At 38.8% G+C, this 21715-nt stretch overlaps 1 protein-coding gene across 5 annotated transcripts in view; it reads right to left on the minus strand.

Annotated features, from left to right (window-relative positions):
• RHOBTB3 (Rho related BTB domain containing 3) overlaps positions 1 to 21715 on the minus strand; it is a 143663-nt gene that overhangs the window by 100841 nt on the left and 21107 nt on the right. The gene's annotated exons all lie outside the window — the stretch shown is intronic.

Genomic DNA, 21715 nt, shown 5'->3' on the forward strand with positions numbered 1-21715 from the left:
CTGGTTTTTGTTTGGTTGTTTTTTTTTTAAAGATTGCATACTAAGTAAAAAAGGAACAAACATTTATTAAATATTATGTGCCAGACACTGTGCTAAGTAGTGGGGAAATAAAGACAAAAATGAAATCGTCCCTGCTTCATGGAGGTTACATATTATTGGGGGAAATAATATATACATCTGTAGGCATATACAAAATATATGTTGTTGTTCAGATATTTTCAGTTGTATCTGACTCTTTGTGACCTCATTCAGGGTTTTCTTGGCAAAAATACTGAAGTGGTTTGCCATTTCCTTTTCCAGCTCATTTTACAGATGAAGAAATTATGGCAAATGAGGTAAAATGACTTGCCCAGGGTCAAACAACTAGTGAATGTCTGAGGCCAGATTTGAACTCATGAAAATGAGTCTTCCTGGCACCAGTCCTGGCACTCTATCCACTGTGTCACCTAGCTGCCCCTAATATATAAAAACATATACAAGGTATATAATATTCATGGGGAGGCACTACTGGGTTGGGTGGGGGAGGCAAGGTGGTAGGAATCAGGAAAGGCCATGCAGCAATAACGTTTGTGCTGAGCTTTGAAAGAAAGTAGGAGTTTTAAGAGGCAAAAGTGAAAAGAGAGTACATTCCAAGTATGGGGGATAGTGTGAGAAACAGCCAGGTCCTCAGTTTGGCAGTACTATAAAATGTGTGAATTCAGAATTATGTCATTTTTAGCACCTATGGTCACTTTTCTGTAACTGCTAAAGTGGAAGGTCACCACAAGACAAAGGGTCATTTTGTATTTTTTTGCCCATTCCATGAATTTCCATGACCCTCTAAAATTCTGTTATTGGGCAGCAAACCCTTCATACTCAGCTAGATGAATTTATTCTCAGGCAACAAACACAGAGTCTATTAACAGGACCATCTTTGAATTCTGTACAACTCAATAGAGCCCATGACAGTTTGCACTTTTTGCACTCAGGGTCACCCCCATGAAGTATTAGAATACAACTTCAAACAAAGTGATAAAACGTAATACTGTAAATGTACTCAAAAATCATAAAATGCATTTGATTGCATGATGAACCCATACACATTTCATAGAAAGTAGGCTAAAGAAAGTCATGTGATCCTACAAGAATCAACGACCATTCATGACAGACAGAGGCAGCTACATGGTGCAGTGGACAGAATGCCAGGCCTGGAGTCAGGAAGACCTGAGTTCAAATCTGGCATCAGACACTTACTAGCTGTGTGACCCTGGGCAAGTCACTTAATCTCTGTTTGCTTCAGTTTCCTCATCTGTAACACAGAAATAATAACAGCACCTGCCTCCCAGGATTGTTATGAGGATCAGATGAGATAATAATTGTAAAACGCTTAACACAGTGCCTGGCACACTGAGCTACATTGGTATTATTATAATAATCAATAAATAATAATTATTTATTCTTAATAATTAATTATTAAATAATAAGTGAAAACAATTCTTTATTAATGATTATAATACATTATTAAATTATAAATAATAATGAATAATACATAATTATTATTTTACTTCTCTTATTATCTATACTGTTAACCCAGAGAAAAAATGAAATGTTTTTTAAAATGGGGGGGGGGGGCTAATGGATTTGTGTTATGCTATTTGCAAGGTGTTTAGAGGAGCCAAATTAAAAATCCTGAATACCAATTTACATGTAATTCATAAGTTTCACAAACTTTTCAGCAAAGGTCCATGTAGAAGCTTCCTTGCTTGAACTGATAGTTTACCGGGCAATGAGCCTTTACTTAGGACTTTTGAAAGCATCTCCCAGTGAAGGGTATGAACATGCCCAGTGCAACCCTGTTGAGAAAATTCCTCCAAGATGAACCATTTGGCCTCCACCACTACGAGTCTGCTTCACGACCTTGGCCTCCCTTTGTCCATTTCACCTTGCCTTTGAGATTAGGAGATAAGCAAAGTGAAAAGCTGACCTGAGTCACCCGGGATAGGGGGTTAGTGAGCCATTAAGAACTCCCTTGGAGCAAGGCACATGAGGGCTATGAGCACTTTTCCATGTGACTGGAGAATTCCTGGCTGCAGCTCTGGAGTCATAGTTGCATAATCTATTAAAAAATTACCATGTATAGGGAAACCACCTCATCTAAGTGGTGGAAATGCCTGGTCTCCAGCTTTCTTGAAGAGCCTTAAGAGTTCCTGAACCTCAGGATAGAGAAAGGAGTTTCGAGACAATGTCAAGTACCTGAACTCTGGCCTCCTGAATCCACTGTACAAGTGGAAAAGAAGAGATTTTCTGGGCAGTGCCAACCTGTTCAATTGCCTTTCTAACAACCTTAGCTGAGCCATCTCCAGTTGTTCTGATCTATATCTTGCCACTAGATCCAGATGGCTCTGGAGGAGAAAGTGAGTCTCATACCTTTGCATAGCCCTCCCTCACTTAAATCCAAATCACTTGCAAGTCATGGCATCATCTTCCAGATGTCATGGTCCTCTTCAAGAATGAAGGACAAAACCACAGTGACCTTAAGTGTAAGAGTTCTAAAATTCAGATTCTATCAGAGGACTGGGAGTTCCTGAGAATTCCTGAACAATCAATAGCTTTTTGAGAAGAAGAGGCTCATGTACATAATCCCCAAAGCAAAGGTGTGGCAAGGGACTACAGCCACAATATAGAAAATGAGTTACCTAAAGTTATTTGGACAGCATGGGTCTGAAGACAAGGAAATTGTCTCTTTAGTAATCCCAACTGGATTTCCCATTCAAGGGGGGGGGGGGGGGGGGACTATAAACAAGGCAGTGTTATGAGCCAGAAGATTATATAGGGCCGTTAGAAAATGAGACTTACTCGGATACTGGGAGGTTAGCTGCTAACCCCAAATGTGTTTCCATTATACAGTGGCACTATGAATGTGAAGGATTTTAATAATCTGAGGAAAGTGGGAATCACTGAAAAGAAAAGAAAATTGTTTTGACTGTTTATGGGCCACTGTGTGTCCTTTATATGTTTTTATAATTTTCTTTGGGGTAGAATAAAGGCTGTCCTGTACCTGAAATTAGCTTCAGTGCTTGTATAAGATCCAGAGACCCTTTAACATCCTCATCTATGGATATCTAGCCACAAGCTATATTCAAACTATTCCCCCAATGGGAACTCTGTATGGGGACTTTATGAGCATAAAAGTTATTGATCTGGGGGACAGCCCCCAAGACTGAACCTGATTTGTGTAAGTCTGGACATAGGCTACCCCTAAAATTTCATTTTCAACAAATTATCCTTTCTTGATGCATCTTTACTGTTTTCTTTATTATATGTAATAGTGCCTTTCAAGCAGCTTCATAGCTTTCCCGTTCAGCTGTTACTTGAGAAGTTAGAGGAGCAGATAGATATTTCCCTTTGAATTATGCCTGTCTATCATTAGCAGAATTTTTCAAGGAGTTAAACTTGAAATAAACATGGCTTGCAAGGCTTTGGCATGACGTCTGGGTACATTAGCTCCTGAGTTGCAAGAAGAATGGTTTAAATTTACAAAGCACCTCAGGGAACATACAAAAATAAATTTAAGTGATCGTTATCAAGCACCATTGGCTATGGCATTTATTATGCATAATGACATAATTTTATGAAGTATTCAATTTCAATATACATTTGGAAATATGGAAAATAAGATTTAAACAGATTACCTGCAGATAAAAATTCTTTCTTGAGTTCAATAAAGGAAATCATTTTGTGGAGTCTTAAAAATATTATTTCTTTTTACACAAAGGTCAGAATGGGTCTTTTATTCTCTTAACTTGTTTTTTAAAAAATAACCAGTAGGTATTTTAACACATGCCAGTATCATGTTATATGTACATTACAAATGAATATTTTAGTAATACATGAAATTAGGGATATTTAGGTAAGTCTGTGAGAAATCAATATTAACAACCAGTATCTTGGGGAGATTCAGGATTCCCCACCTTCTTCCAAAGTCCAGTTTTTCTTGAAGGATATCACTGATAATGAAATTGCATAGACTTTCCTTAGTCTTGGTCAGACCCCACTCAACCTTACAAGGAATTTAATCTACAGTGGAGAAGCCCCATGTGTTTTGCTCAGACTCGGGTGAGGTATGTATTCTTTGAAGTGATAACCAAATGCTATGGGTGGTCTGGTACAAAGATAATTTCCCAATCCAAGAAATACTGAGCCTCTCATTTTAATATAGACTACCTCCAATAACAATAACCAATTAGATTTGATTGCTGTTTGATGGTAGGTTGGTTGATCTTCCTCCTTGAAGGGGCCCAAAATAATCTCAGTAAACTAGAGTCGAGTTTCAATGTGCCCAACTGTGGCTGATCAGACCAATAAGAGCTCAGAATGCTCTACCACGGGTTGAGCACAAATAGTTCATGGGAACATTTGGGGTGGATTCTCTAAATTTGTACATCTTGCCTTTCTTTTGAGCTACTTCAATTCTTCTTTGCTTATAGAGCACAGCATCTTCACTGATAAGGGCATACCATGCTGGATGGCCTTGTGTCAGTGTCTCCCCTGTCACACAATCAATTCCAAAGTTCTTAAGAGAGACCTTAAGATTGTCCTTGTATCACTTCTTCTGACCATCATGTGAACATTTGTGCTATGTGACTTCTCCATAAAATAGTCTTTTGGGCAAACATATGTTTGGCATTTGAACCATGTGGCCAGCCCATCAGAGCTGTGCTCTCTGCAGTGGAGTTTGAATGCTTGGCAGTTTAGTTCAAGTTCTAGTTTAGTTTGATGGACCACTTACTGTGTTGGAGGGTATAAAAAACTGTGAGTCCACCCCCCATGATTGTCTTTGGTCTAAGAGGGCTAGCCAAATGACCACCCTTTTATTAATAATCTGCTGGCCTTGTTAATAAAATGATTAAATTACCCAGAAACTATGTCTCTCAAACCTTTTGAAATGTCACAATGTGCATATTTATAAAATGAATTTTTAACCAAAATACACTTCTCATCAGAATAAATACATTTTTAAAATACCCGGGCAATTCTACCAACTCAAAATTAAAATCTTTGATAGATTTCAGTAAAGTGCATAGTCTATATCTAGGACATCTGCCTTTCCCTTCCCCTTCCCAACCTTGCCTCTCCCCTCCACTGCCAGGCTAAGATTTTAAAAATTTTTTTTTTAAGATGTTATTATTTTGACATCTTTCTCATTGCACATCATCTTCAGCCAAGTTCTGTACATTTACAATTCCCTAGATAGTTATTGGTAGTTCAGGAAGAAGCATCTGGCACAGTGGTGACAAGAGTTTGTTATAAAATTTTAAGCAAATGCTGTAGCTGCCTGCAAGCAGCAAAGAGTGCTTGCCAAGTGGTCAAAACCTTTTTTGTATTCACCTTGAACTAGTTATTCTTCACCACACTATATCTCTTCAAAAAAGAACTTTACCACCAACATCTTTAGGTAGTAACTTGGAATGCTGAGCTCTCTTTCTGGTAAGATTTTCTTTCTTTCTTCACACTCAGAACATTTTCTGGAAGCTGGAATAGCTTTGTCACTTAAAGTCCAAGGAAACACAACAGCTGATGAAAAAAATCTTGCCCCAAGAACCCTACTCCAGCCTACCGTGGTTTTTGTTCTGCTCCAGATAGAGGAGGCAGTAGCACCACCTTCTCCAATTACCTCCACTTCAAAGCAGTAGGCTGACTCCTCTCCACTGGCAGGAAGAGTCAGTGAAACAAATATTATTATACTTTAGATATTCTTCTACTAATTATACACTAACTATTCCTGGGGTATTCCTATGTAAAAAAAAAAAAATCCTATAGTCACTTTTTTCTCTGCTGGGTTTCTGTTGTTGGCATTTATAGTCTATTCTGGTGTTTATAGAAGCATGAGATTTAGAGCCTGGGGTGTCCTGGAACCAGCTCCAACCTAGTTCATTGTTAAATTTTCAGTGTAAGCATTTACACCTCAGAAATCAGCAAAATCTACAAATCAGAGCTTGATTTATTATTTTATTGTCTTAAGAAAGAGATGGAGAAAAATTTATAACAAAGATTAAATTTTAAAAAGTGTGTCCTGAATACATTTACCAGCACATTGCTGACTAATCCATCCCCCTGCATCTTACAGCACAGGAAATCAAGATGCAGAAAGGTTAAATTACTTTGCATAGTTCACAGCAGCTATTTAGTGGAAGAACTGGGATTAAACATGAGTCTTTTGACTTCCAGACAATTGTGTTTCCACTTTATCATCCTGTTTTCCTAATCTTTATATAATCTAAGTTCACCTTTTTTTGTATTTATATAACTAGTCTAACATTGGTATAACCAAGGATTTAACAATGTTTATGTACTCAGATACTGTAAACTTGTAATCTTGAAAGTATAGTACCTTGCTATCAGTATTCCTATGAAAAAAATGCTCTAAATCAATAAAAAAGAAATGCAAATTTAAACAATTCTGAGGTACTACCTCATACCTATCAGACTAGCTAAAATGACAAAATGACAAAAGAAAAACTACAAAGCTAGATGGGCTATACAAAAACAGGTACACTAACATATTCTTGGTGGAGTTGTAAACAAGTTCAACCATTCTGGAATGCAATTTGGACCTATGTCTAAAAAAGCTATCAAATTGTACATGCCCTTGTCCCAACAATATTACCACTAGGTCTATATCCCAAGAAGATCAAAGAAAGAGAAAAAGGATCTATATGTATAAAAACAATTTTTTACAGTAGTATTTTTTGTGGTAGCAAAGAATTAGAAATTGAGGGGATGGCCAGAAATTGGGGAATGGCTAAATAAGTTACAGAATATGCATACTATGGAATATTAGTATGCTGTGAGAAACGATTAAGGAGAGGGTTTCAGAAAAAACTTCAGAAGACTAGTGTAAAGTTAAGTGAATAGAACCATGAGAACAATTTATAGGATAACAGCTATCCCGTAAAGACAATCAGTTTTGAAATATTCAGAAGCTGATCAATACTATGGTCCACCTTCAGGTGGAGAGCAGATAGACTCAGAGAACAAATTGAAGCATATTTTCTTTTTTTTTCTTTCTTTCTTGCTTTTTTGGACAAGACTAAAAATGCAGGAATTTCTTTTGCAACACTATTACATGGTTGGTTATTTTTTATTTTGTTACCAAATAAAGATCTACCTTCTTTCTTTCCCACCTCCCCATTCCTCCCTATTGGGAAAACAAGAAAAACAAAACTCCAATTACAAATACATATGGTCAAGCAAAACATAAAGGGGCATGCAAGAAAGAGTCTTGTTGTTCTTGCCTTTTCAGTGGGTAAGGAAGGGAGACAGAGAAAATTCAGAACTCAAAATTAAATTGAATTTCAAACAAAATTAAACCTTAAAAGAAAAGAAAGCTTAACTCCTATTCTTCCCAAGGGAGAGGAGATGGCTCATGAAAGACAATGTTTCAGAAAAAAGCATGTGCACACTAAGGGGTGGTCATGAGGAACTCTGGGAGTATACAACTTTAGCATCAGAAAGAGATTTAAGGAGGAAACGGAAAAGCCGAAACTTCACCACCTAAGCAACTTCAACCATGATGCCACATGATGTCACAGCTTCCACACCCAGCAACTTCCCCTCTGGGGGCCACTTGAGAGAGAAGAGAAGATGGGAGCCCCCAGCTGCTGATGCTACTGCACCAATGAGGGATGAGATGAAAACACTGTAACCAGGAGCTGATGCACAATGGTTGGGTAGCTGTCCCTGTTTTCTGAGAACAAGGATGGTGACAGTCCTTATCTTCCCTCTCTCCTCTCCTTCCCATGAGGGCATGCACCCATTTCAAGATTTTTCTCTGTTTTTTATAGTCTATTTTGCTCTTCTACTTACTCTCTAAAAGCCTGATTAAGATAAAACTGTGGTAAGCCTAATGCATCACTAATGTTTATTTAATTTATTCAAAAGGCAGTTGAAAGGGATGCTATAGGCAGGAGATCCTCTTGCCAAACCCTAGGGGTTCCTAACAGCTAGAGGCTCAAGACAAATCAAAGTTGGTGTGTGTGTGTGTATGTGTGTGCGCATGCACATGCATTCCTGATGGCATGCTATTAAACTCTACAAAAGCAAGGATCACAATAAATCCACACTTCCCTGCATTCCTCTGGGTACAACTGAGCCCATAGTATACTGGGAGGAAAAGGTCTGGTAAGCAGAAATAGGGAGGGAGTTTCCTTTAGAGGTAGTGGCCTTCAGTGTCCTACAAGTTGATATATTTAGAAGGTTAAAGAGTTTCATCCTTCCGCTTTGCCTTCAAGTGATGGACTGGAAAGCAATGAGAAAGAAAAGGAAAAGTTGCAGGTAGGAAAGAGTGGTCATGACCACAGGAGGCTCTTCAGTCAGACAACTTCATACATACCGCCACTGTTAGAATGGAAAATAAGTAGGAATATTTGGAAATGGAAAATAAGTAGGAACCACAGGGCTATGAAACATTCTCTTTGACCCAACAATATATTGGGTCAAAGGACCCCAAGGAGATCCAAGAAAAAGGAAAAGGATCCATATGTACAAAAATATTCATAGTAGCTCTCTTCATGGAAGCTAAGAATCAAAAACAGGGGATGCCCATCAATTGGAGAATGGTTGAATAAATTATGTCATATGATTGTGATGGAATAATACTATCTACTAGAAGAAATGGTGAAAAGGTTTCAGAAAAGCCCAGGAAGAATTGTGTAAACTGATGCAAAGTGAAGTGAACAGAAACAGAAGAACAATGCACATAGTAGGAACAATATCGTACAGATTGTATTATAAACTGTGAAAGTCTTTTTTTTTTAAGTTTATCTTTAGTTTTCAACATTCATTTCCACAAGATTTTGAGTTCTAAATTTTTCCCCATCTGACCCCTCCTCCCACCCCAAAACACTGTGCATTCTGATTACTCCTTCCCCCAATCTACCCTCCTTTCTATCACACCCTTCCCTTCCCTTATCCCCATCTTCTCTCTTTTCTTGTAGGGCAAGATAGATTTCTATACCCCATTACTTGTATTTTTTATTTCCCAGTTGCATGCAAAATCAATTCTCAATATTCATTACTAAACTTTGAGTTCCAACTTCTCTCCCTTCCTCCCTCCCCACCCATCCCCACTGATAAGGCAAGCAATTCAATTTTGCTAAAGACTTCCATAACAGTCATGTTGCGAAAGACTAACTATATTTCCCTCCATCCTATCCTGCCCTCCATTTATTCTATTCTCTCTTTAGACCTTTTCCCTCCCCTAAAGTGTTTAGTTCCAATTACTCCCTCCTCCCCTTTGCCCTGTCTTCTATCACCCCCCACCTCACTTATCCCCTTCTTCCCTACTTTCCCATAGTGTGAGATAGATTTTCATACCAAATTGAGTGTGCATGTTATTCCCTCCTTAAGCCACATGTGATGAGAGTAAGCTTCATTTTTTCCCTTTCACCTCCTCCTTTTTCCCCTTCATTGAAAAAGCTCTTCCTTGCCTCTTTTATGAGAGATAATTTGCCTCATTCCATTTCTCCCTTTCTCCTCCCAATATATTCCTTTCTCACCCCTTAATTTTATTTTTTTAGATATCATCCCTTCCCATTCAACTCACCCTGTGCTCTCTGTCTATATGTGTGTGTGTGTGTATATAAAATCCCTCCAACTCCCCAAATACTGAGAAAAGTTTCAAGAGTTACAAATATCATCTTTCCATGTAGGAATGTAAACAGTTCAACTTTAGTAAGTCCCTTATGATTTCTCTTTCCTGTTTACCTTTTCATGCTTCTCTTGATTCTTATGTTTGAAATTCAAATTTTCTATTCAGCTCTGGTTTTTTCATCAAGAATGCTTGAAAGTCCTCTATTTCACTGAATGACCATTTTTTCCTCCTGAAGTATTATACTCAGTTTTGCTGGTTAGGTGATTCTTGGTTTTAATCCCAGTTCCTTTGACTTCTGGAATATCATATTCCAAGCCCTTCAATCCCTTAATGTAGAAGCTGTTAGATCTTGTGTTATTCTGATTGTATTTCCACAATATTTGAATTGTTTCTTTCTGGCTGCTTGCAATATTTTCTCCTTGACCTGGGAACTCTGAAATTTGGCTACAATGTTCCTAGGAGTTTTTCTTTTGGGATCACTTTCAGGAGGTGATCAGTGGATTCTTTGAATATTTATTTTACCCTCTGATTCTAGAATATCAGGGCAATTTTCCTTGATAATTTTATGAAAGATGATGTCTAAGCTCTTTTTTGATCATGGCTTTCAGGTAGTCCCACAATTTTTAAACTGTCTCTCCTGGATCTGTTTTCCAGGTCAGTTGTTTTTCTAATGAGATATTTCACATTATCCTCCATTTCTTAAATCTTTTGGTTTTGTTTTGTAATTTCTTGGTTTCTCATAAAGCCATTAGCTTCCATCTGCTCCATTCCAGTTTTTAAAGAACTATTTTCTTCAGTGAGTTTTTGAACCTCCTTTTCCATTTGGCTAATTCTGCTTTTTAAAGCATTCTTCTCCTCACTGGCTTTTTGGGCCTCTTTTGCAATTTGACTTAGTTTATTTTTAAAGGTGTTATTTTCTTCAGCATTTTTGGGGGCTCCTTTAGCAAGCTGTTGACTCACTTTTCGTGATTTTCTTGCATTGCTCTCATTTCTCTTCTCAATTTTTCTCTACCTCTCTTACTTGATTTTCAAAATCCTTTTTGAGCTCTTCCATGGCCTGAGACCATTATATATTTATTTGGGAGGTTTTGGATGCAGGAAGACTTTGGTGTCTTCCTCTGATGGTATCCTTTGTTCTTCCTCATCCCAAAGGATGGAAGAAAATACCTTTTGACCAAGAAAGTAAACTCCTATAGTTTTATTTTTTCCCTCTTTTGGACATTTTCCCAGCCAGTTACTTGACTTTTGAGTCCTTTGTCAAGAGAAGGGTATACTCTGAGGACCTGTAAGTTCTCAGTTCCTCCAAGGTGGCATAATCAAGGGATAGCAGTTTACTCCTCTTCTGGCCTGCACTCTGATCTGGGAGCAACCACAGGCTTTTCTGATCAGGATCTGTGAGTAGGATTCCCTCTCCAGAGCCTTCACCAGCTCCACCAGCCAGTGCTCTTCCTCACCCCAGGACCGCCACTCAGGGCAGAGATCCAGATCAGCCCCTCAATTCCCCAAGGGTCTTTAGACCAAGGGCTCCAACAATGGATGCTGCAGCAGCCTGCAGCTGTGGCTAGACCGCTCCCTTCTCACCTAGGTGAAAGAGCTTTCTCACTGACCTTTGAAGCTGTTTTTGGGGATCTGGGAACTGCAGCTGCTATCTGTGACTTTGCACCCTGAAGTCTGCTTCAGTCCTATCTGAATCGTGCAGCATAGCCAAGGCTGGGCTGTACTCCATGGGCTGTGCATGTGACAGACCTTTCCTGTAGGCCTTCTAGGCTGTCTTGGGCTGGAAATCTCTTTCACTCTGTCGTTTTGTGGCTTCTGCTGCTCTACAATTTGTTTAGAGTCATTGTTTACAGGTATTTTTTGGGCTGTGTGGGGAGAGCTTCTACAGGTCTGTCCTTCTACTCTACCATTTTAGCCCTGCTTCCCCCGAAAATCTTAATAACTCTGATCAAAACAATGATCTGTGACAATTTCAAAGGACTCATGATATAAAATGTTAGCCACCTCCACATTAAGAATTGATAGACTCAGAGTACAAAATGAATCATATTTTTTCCCTTTCTTTATATTTCTTGCTTTCTCCCTCCCCCCCATAACATGGTTAATACAGAAACGTGTTCTGCGTGACTTCATAATTGGTATAGCATTTTTTGTCTTCTCAATAGGTGGGGAAGTAGTTTAGAGAGAGGAATAAAATTTGGAACTGAATATAAAAATAAAATTTAAAAATGAAAAAGAATAAATGAGAACTAGAGATCATGATGGCATAATGTTCCCAGTTTTGACAGTAAGATGGTTATTGGTGGCCTGTCACATTGACTTCATGTCATTTTCAGTGGAGATAGAAACATTTTTGGCATTTTTTTCTATGCCACTTGTACTGTTGACATGCAATATATCTTGTTCCAGCACCTGGCACTTTATTCAGCAGGTCTTCATATATTCTCTTCATCTATTCAAAGACCTTTTAATCAAGTCTCTTCTCCCGCCCTTCAAATAATGTTTTTGACCCGGTGTCTCCAGGCCTTTTCCTCTGCTTTTTATTCATATAAGGATGGGTTCCATTGATCAATTAATCAAATTACTCCACCCTACCTAAAGTAAGTAATATTATGCTGCAGTCCAGGTAGTTAACCAGGTCAATCAAAAGCATCCTAAGTAGGCGTGAAGAGGTCTTGGTATATTCAGATGTCTCTGAGACCCAACTGCAGTGACTTGCACAGGCAGAGCATCTGGATTGAATCTTCTATACAATAGAAAACTAGTGCAAAAATAAGAGATTGGGATTCCAGAAAAATGCAAATCAGGAGAGTTTTCTAGCTAAGCCACCTGAGAAGGAATCACTTGGGTGGTACAGGATGTCAGGATTCCCAAGCCAAGACCACCTTTCTCTTTTTACTCCTCTCTTCTTGCTTTTAGGAGACACCCTGTTTTTCAGAGCTAAGGCACAGCTAACAAGCTGTGCCTTGAACTTGGCATAAGAACAATCCTTTTTGTTCACCCTCTGGATGAACTCTGCTGCATCAAAATCCCAGAATTGTTTCACACCAGCCCCAGGTGGTCTCTGAGCTTGGACAAGCACTGGATTGTCCAGACCACTTTCCATTCATGAAGCCCTGCCATGAATCAAACTTGCCTCATTGTTGCTGTTTCCCCTCATTGTCACTGACACAGCTCAATACGTAGTCGCTAGGATGTGGATCAAGGCTCAGCCTCACTACAGTGGGTCCCCTCAGTATCAGAAAAGACCCTGGCATACGTGTCTAGTTTCCCTCTTTGAACCGAATAAAAAAATCCTTTTTGCTTATAACCATTGTTATCTCTTTGGTTTTATTTTAATTTTATTTTCCAGAGTTAACAGTTGGGATATTACCTCTGTGAACTCTTTGGTATTTTTCAGAGTTAACAGCAGTTGTGTAACCTCTATGACTGTTTGATCATTTATTTTCAGGCTTTGACAAGAGGAAACACTTCAACTTTGACCTGGTATTCCCCCCTCATCCATTGGTTGGAGGAGAACCATAAAGGGTTCAAAGGATTTTGGATTTCCTATCTTCCTAATGGCATCTTGACAGAGTATCCCTCCCCCACCCAGAAGAGAAACAGATGGCAACAGGAGCCAAGGAAAGACTGGAGAGATGCACAGCTCTACAAGAGACACTCAGAGAACTTGAGCCATGTCTACAGGGAACTTCTGGAGCACCCCACAAAGGAGAGAAAAGGTCTTTGAGCAGCCGGGAGGTTTGTGACCTGTTGGTCACTCACTCTCTTCATATCTTCCAAACTTCAGATTATTTTCCCCGGGACCCTGTATGTGTTTGTGAGAAAGTGTCACAGATGAGGGAAAATGCTTTAGACCAGCTGTTCCTATGATTTCTGCTGCTCAGTCATTTTTCATAGTGTCTGACTCTTCATGACTCCACTTGGGTTTTTCTTGGTGGAGAGGCTGAAGCAGCTTGCTATTTCCTTCTCCAGCTCATTTTACAGATGAGGAAACTGAGGCAGAGTTGAGTGATTTGCCTAGGATCACACAGCTAGTAAGTGTTTGATGCCAGATTTGAACTCACAAAGATGAATCTTTCTGACTCCAGGCCTAGAGCTCTATCCCCATCACCTAGCTAAATATTACTTTCTAAAAACTCACTGAAGCTGGATGGCTGAATGACATTCATTCATAATCATGGTGGGAAACATATCACCAGGGGCCCATGAGGTGTAGAACTAGAAAACACACCCCTCACATTCCTCAGAGTCCCTAGATCCCTGAAGGGATATAGTGGTCACAAATACTCTGGGGGTTATCCTAACTGATCAGTGGGAGTGAGATTTGAGATACAAGCCTCAGAATATGAGCTACATTAGTTTGAGTCTGAAAAGTTGCTCATTGTTTAGAACTCATATTTCGCAATTAAATATTTTACATTATAATAATAATAGTTAACATTTATAAAGTGCATCCTTTGTGTGAGACAGGCATTAAGCGCTTTACAAATATAACATCTATTTGAGTGAGACATGTATTAAGCACTTTACAAATATCATCTATTTGATACTCAAAACATCTCTGTGAGGTAAGTGCTATTATTATTTCCATTTTACAATTGAGGAAACTGAGGCAAACAAAGTTAAGTCATTTGCCCAGTGTTACAGAGCTAATAAATGTCTGAGGTCAGCTTGGTACTTGGGTCTTCTCAGTGCCCTATCCACTATATCACCAAGCTGTCAATTAGAATATAGGTAGAATTTTATAGTAATATAATAGCATTATAACAAAATATATGGAATAGTATCCAGAAACTTTAGGATACTTAAAGATATCCAGATGTAGCCCTGCATTAGCGGGATGTGCTGCTGGGAAGTATACTTTATCTTCATTATTGGCAGATTCCATATTTTCAAATTCCCCTAGTCTCTGAAGTTTATTTGTAACCTCCAAATCAATACTCACGGTGCTTTTGCACTCACTTGTGGACATACGCAGAGCAGTGAACATTTGAGCTGTGTGTGTTTCCAGCTGAAGCTGAACAAAGGGACCCTGCCTTCTTGTGCAGCTGTCATCTTACCAAAAAGTATCCTTTTGGCAGTCTGCTTAGTGCCACATTTTTTGCATTTTTGTGTTTTCTTGGTGATTTCACTATTTAAAATGGCCCCCACAAACAGTTGCTCAAATGTTGTCTAACGTCTCTAAGCACCAGACAGCTGTGATGTGCCTTATAGAGAAAATATGTGGTATTAAATAAACTTTGTTCAGACATGAGTTATAGTGCAGTTAGCCGTGAGTTTAGTGTGAATAAATGAACAATATGGTACATCCCGAGAAAGGAAGAGGAAATTCTCTGACCTTTGCATGAGGCCACTCCAGAAAATGCTGAAGTAAATGTTGTAATGAGAGGCCTGAATTTCCCCTAGGAGGAATGATTTGCCAATTCAGTGTTTTCAGTGACTTTACAGAACTTAACTATCACGAATGCTGAAAATCAACTGTATAGTTTACCTAGACTCAAAAAAGCTGAATGATCAGCATAGGCCAGAGCCAGGCAACACTGATGCATGTTTTGAGAAGGCAGTGTGCAGTACAGAGGAGTTCACTCAAGTGGTGGTCAGTAACCTCAAATGGAAGATATTTTCTACCCCAGACTGTATTTGCAGCTGGACCCTTTCTTCCGTCAGTGATCTCTTTGCAGAACGATCTGCTCATACAGAACTTGCCTGTGTCTACCAAATGGTACTTCTGGGACCTGGTAGATTTATCTACTCTGCTCTCACTCCCCAGCCTTATCACTGCCTGGCTAATAGCATTACTAACTTCAGGGAGTTTTTCCTGTTCTTTTAAGTCCTATTTACTTGCTCTTTGAACTCTGAAGATAAGTTTTATCTGGAGATAAAAATAAGCTAATTTTTTTTTTAATTGAATCATGTCTGTTAAAGAGGGTATGGATAAGGGTGGGGTGGTAAAATTTAGTGACTGAGATTTTGCAGAGAATACTATAGGGCCCTGGGGTTAATCTTTGTCCAATGCTTATGGAAAGAAAATAAATTTTTTCCCTGATCTGGGGGCTCTGAGCTTTACTGACTTTCATTAATAATCAGCACTAGCAGGCTGCCTGAAATAGCAGGAGAAAAAGACAATGTGAACCTGTAGTACCATTGTCATAGATATAAGGAAAAAACTGAGTTTATATTGAGGTCCTTAGAGATACCAGTGATTTCACATGTTAAAAACATTTGAAAGTTTTCACCTATACTTTTCTGATGTATTTTTTACACTAAGAGCTATCAGTGGCAAAGAGGGCAGAATGCTGGCCTTTGAATCAGGAAAACCAGGGTTCATTTTCTGCCTCTGACTGTGTGACCATGGGCAACTCACTTAACCCCTCAGGGACCTGTCAACTCCCTAAATCAATGTTACAGAACCACAGCCAGTTTTCCTTGGTAAAGAAAGTTATTTCACCAGGAACTTCCTATATAAATAAAATCACAGGTTCAGGAAAAAAAAGTTCATGCTGCTCCATTTGTCCAGATTGTTTTCATTCTTATCAACAATGAATATAAAGTCTTATACTTATTGTCAGAAGGACTTTTAGAGATCATCAAGTCCTGCCATTATACAGATGAGGAAACTGAGGCACAAATCTTCATGTTCCTTATTCATTAAAAAAAATTGTTTTTAAATGGGGAGCTCAGCTTCTTCTATGAAGTGCTTCTTTTCTTTCTTCCCTAAAAACTGCGCATGGATCTCTGCAGTTGCTATTTCCATTTCTGCTAAATCTATAAATATCCATTGTGAGACTACCGCACTCCAAAGTGTTTACTGTCACTACCTCTACAGGATCAGAACTATTTCTCCTAATTACTTCAACTCCAACAAATACCTCTTAAGCACCAACTATATTCTAGTTCCAGGACAGATCTAAAGATTGAATAAAACTGGATCCCTGTCTCAATGGAGCTCACAATCTAATCTAGAATAAACATACACACAAATAACTAATACTGTGTTTTCTCTTCCAACTGCCTTCCTCCCATGAGATCTAGCAACATTTAAAGTCTTTCCATTCAGGAAGTAGTACTGAGAGGTTGGTTAAATTACTTTAGAGGATATTGAGATATCTGTTCAGTGGCTTGTGAGACAGCACAGACTGTTTCAAAGGAATAAGGATGGATAGCCAAGCAGTGGTTCTTTTGGCTGACCTCAACTCTACTGCCCTGGGAACGTCTTATGGGACATCACTAGTTTCTGGAAGTTCTATATCTGAACTCATGAAAATACATCCAACGGGGACAGAGGTGATCCAACCATCATGAGGAAGAAAGGTCTTTTCTTTTGTTTGCTGCTTTTCCTTTGTTCTTAAAGAGGACAAAGTGGCAATGTCATGATATGGGTGTGAGTGAATTAGATTTAAGTGAGGGAGGGCTATGCAAAGTCACCAGCCTCACTTTCTCCTCTGTAGCCCACTGAGTCCAGTGGCCAGATATAGATCAGGAAAACTGGAGATGGCCCAGGATGCAGTGGGGAACGTTGGCCTTTACAAGCTAAGGTCTTTAGTAGGTCTCAGTTTGATTGAGGTTGCAAATGGCCTCTTTACCTAGTCTTCTGTGGTACCTGAAAAAGAGTTACACTTCACATAACTGGCTGGGGAAAAATTTAACTCCCAACTAACTTTTGATAAGTTAATAGGAATGATAGACATATGAATGGATATGCAATGATTGTTACGAGTATGTTTGACACGTTGAGGAAAATCACGTTTCTAACTTATTACTACACCTCATTAGCTTCAAGGTTATAGGTGAAAATCAACAATTCTACCAACAGACAAAATTAATGAGATGCCCAGGAAAGCAAATAAAAGTACCCGGAGGGTAACATATAAAAAGCACTGACGTGTAAATTAACATAACTCAAAGAAAGAACAAAGCAAAGTTTATTTTGTGTTGTGTTTTTACAAGTATGTTTTACTCACTGCATGTAACTTTGAAATGGAACAGTTTGTTTCTAGAGAGCAGTCCAAAAACAACAGCCATCCAGTGAGTGCCTTTCTAAGCAAAATTCCTTTAAACTTTAGAAGAATTTTTAGTCTGTCCATATTATTACCTTGGTATGATTTCTAATAAAGCAAACAATTTTCTTAAGATAATACTTCAATAATTTTTGGAGGAGGAAGTTCTAGAATATTTTCAAAATTGTTACATATAGTCAGAGTAAGATGAATATTAAAGTGGTCTGATAACCTACAAAAGTCTCTTCAAGCTATTCTGATTTAGCCTTGATGATGCATCACATACAAAAATCATCATAATCCAAGGTATTTATTAAGCAATTGTCAGAGAATGCTATAATGAAAAATCCTACAAGGGAGTTTATTTCTGCTTTCAAGGAGCATACATACATAAGACAACACAAACTCAACTTAGTGAACAAGTGAATAAGTATCACAGAAATACCTGAAAGTATTCACAATATGTGTAAATGGGAATATTTATGAGATTTTTTTTTTTGTTTAGACAAGATTGGTTCTGAAAGAAATTGTGATTCTTTCTTCCATGGTCAAGGAGACATTCCAAGAATGTTTAGGACTCCAAGATCTATTTCAATAATGGAAGAGAGATTAACTCAGTGATCTGTCGGAATCTGGGGATCATTTTAGAAGGTGATCTGGAAGATAAGTCAGATTTTGGAGCGAAAGGGACACAGTCAAATGGTCTGAAGAAAGGATGAGTAAGATGGTCTTGGGTCTCTGGAGAAGGATTTTGCAGTAGGGTATGAAGACTAATTTTTATCTTTGCATCTGTAAGGAAAAGGAAATTGCTAAGAAGTAAGGTGGCTCTAGTAGGATGGAAGAGCACTCTGGTAAAGAGAGTAAGGACTTCCTAAAGTTAACACCCAGAGAAGCAGAGGGAACAGTCCAGTTGAATGACCAAGACCTGGAAAAACTGTACAGATTAACAGTGTATTCAACAAGAGTTTATTAAACACCTCATATATGCAAGGCAACATGCTAGAAAGCAGAGAGAGATGAATGTAATAAGATTTTTAAAAAGTCTATACCTATCTTATGACAAAAAGCTCTGTGCTGCAAATTGACCTTGACTACAAAACCAAAAAGCTGAAATAACAAATGTAACTTACCTCTCAACCCCCTGAGAAGGGAGCTAAAAGTCTCTAGATCAGCAACAAAGAGGAGAAAGAGGAGACCAGATATCAGTTTTACCAGAGAGTGTTTCTGACTCCACTGAAGAGGAATGTAAGCACTGATCCTTCCAGAGGTTTAGAGAATTCAAATAAGTCTATCCTGACCCTAAGGTAACCTCTATTCATACATCTGGGGAAGATGAGACCCCAAAACAGCCATTGTTCCAGACTAATATTCCATCTGTGGAGACACTTGAGGACTAGAAGAAATCTACAGAGAGCCTGGAGATGGAAGTGAAGGTTTAGCAAGGACATGGATCAGACAATCAAGTCCTGATTGATTTGGTTCCCTAAGTAACAGAAATAAGAATATGTTAAGGTTTCACTGCTTTCAGAGTTTGAGTGTTTGCATGAGCAGATTGTAAAGTGAATGAAACTTTTGAGGGGCTCACCCTTTGAGTGATCTCACAAGGTATAACTACAAAACTGGGAGTGGCCCATTTCCTGCTTATAAAGCACTTATTGAGAAGTATATATATATATATATATATATATATATATAATTTTTCTCCTTTAGGAGATCTGAAGTTCCTCAATCAAACTTTAGGGAATTATAGGGACAACTGTCATTGGCTGACTGAATTATCAGTCACATCCCCTGGAGCCCTTTAAATTACAAGTGAGCCAGTTCAGTCACCTCTGGAAATTAGAGATGAGTCAGCGATGGAGAAGAATCCAGCTCTTGAGAAGAAAGAATGTCATAAACATATCATAGAAGTGACACATATTTGAATTCGGAAGTTCCTGACTCTCAGATGCACCTTTCTATGACAAAGGTCCATCCTCTTGTATATCACGCATCACCCTTTCTATGGACATCTCCATAGATTCAAATTCATATGGTCCATGAGATAGGGCAACTGCATCCACATTATATTCCCTGACCCACAGTGAAAAGCTGTCCTTGGAGGTGGCTCGAGCCTTGCCCCACACCTGTCAGAAAGTGTCCAAATTAGCACTGAACAAAATGTAATATAGCAAATTACTGAAATTATGTTCCGTACATATAGTCTCAGAACTGATTCTTTGTGAGTGCTAGCTTGCTTCAAAACCATATATATAGATAATGAATCTCACTGTCAAGTCCTTTCCTGGAAAGTCTTCCAAGTCTTATAGGTTTGAATCAGGGTGCAGCACTAATGATCTGCTTTGTTGCACCTGTGCATGGAAGAGGCAGCTGTACACATCCTTAGAAGCATGTTCACACTTCTCATCCCAACAATTTCTGGTGTTCAAGGGGTTTAGGGTTTCTCTTTCTTGCTCTTTTTCCTTTGTTTTTTCCCTAATCCCAAATTCACAAGTGAGATCTTTGTGAAGTTTAGCAGTGATAGACAAATCCTAGAAAAGTGTTTATTCATGTAGATTACTTGGATGTAGACATATGGTGAGACATATGTCTGTTCTCTTTGGATCAATGGTTCTGCTCTTGTTCTGTCTACATTTACTGGGGGGTAAAAAGTCTGGAATACAATAATCACATGAGATCCTCTTATGGTACAGCAGGGCATTCTAGACTTTCAGTCCTCATAATCAATTCTAGGTGAAGCAGTATGAGTCCAAGTGAAGAGATCTTATGAATAGTTATTGATGGAGCCAAGTTTAGGGTCTTCAGTCTGCAGTGACCTCTGTTCCTGACTTTTCCATTACTTCCGGACATGTGATCTGGTAGTCAGAAATTTCTATTGAACCCAGTCTGTATTCACCCATAAAGTACATCCACTATGACATTTACACCACACCTGTATCAGAAGATAGTTCCATTTCTTTAGCTGCGTTTGATGTCAGTGTTTCTGCATCAAGATGCTTCCACCTCTAGTTCACCAGTTGACTGTCCTGAATGTAAAAGCAGTCCTGTTCATTGCGCAATTTCTCAGTAAACTTTGCCTGAATTGCTAACTGCAGGTGTAGGCATCCAGAGGTGGTCTTTCACCTTGCTTTTGTATCCCATATGTATAAAGGTATTTAGGATAGCATTCTGTGAAGATCTTCCACTGAGAAGTCATCTTTTGTCTCAAATAATCATATTGTGTACAGTATCCCATAAAATGTTTTGCCCTTTCAGGTTCAAACAAGTGTTCTCATAGCACCATGTGCCTATTACCTGCCAGTCCATTCCTTACTTGGACAAATGTAATGTAAAGATCTTCCCCACCCATTAACAGGCCTCAGGTGGAACCCATTAAGTGAAGCTTGATTAGGGGAGACTTATTTTGTAGGAAGGCCCACACCTTTTGTTAACTGTTAATGAGGCACTGGGTCATAAGTGTTGTGCCCTCCAGCTCTGAAAAGTGTATATATACTCTGAGATGAGGTTTTACTTTGGGAGTTTACTCTTTGGAAAAAGGTTCATGTCCCAGGCAAGACTCTGGGTGCCATTAAGGAGACCCCTGGCTTTGAAAACCCAGATGTTGGTACTTCTCTCTCTGGTAACCATGTATGTATGTAATGGTCAGACACTGGATCTGTCTGTTGATCTGTAATGTACGTATTGCTTATGATCAGACAGTTAGAAGCCCTGTCAGTCTTTATTTCTCTGCTTGTATTTTCTCTGCTGGTATATGTGATTAAAGAAGATTGTGGATCCCTTAAAAGTTGCTTTCCTTTTAGAAAAGCAGATCTAAGAACTTGTGTTAACAGGCCGTCCTACATGTGTCAGGGTGCTTGCTATTACAACAACCTATACTGTCTGTGTTTTTTGGTTTCCCTTCCCCCTTAATCACTAACCTTTGAAGCAATGTCTCCAAGAACTTGGAGCGGATCTTCCTTGTCATACTAATATATATGCTGAAGAACTTAGTAAAAGCTTAGTGCGGTGAAAATATTAGTTTCTTTTATAGTAACAATAAATCTGGGAACAAAATAGATGCCCATGGATTGGGGAATGGTTAATAAAT

Source organism: Notamacropus eugenii, chromosome 4, assembly GCF_028372415.1.
Source record: "Notamacropus eugenii isolate mMacEug1 chromosome 4, mMacEug1.pri_v2, whole genome shotgun sequence".
NCBI classification, from domain to species: domain Eukaryota; kingdom Metazoa; phylum Chordata; class Mammalia; order Diprotodontia; family Macropodidae; genus Notamacropus; species Notamacropus eugenii.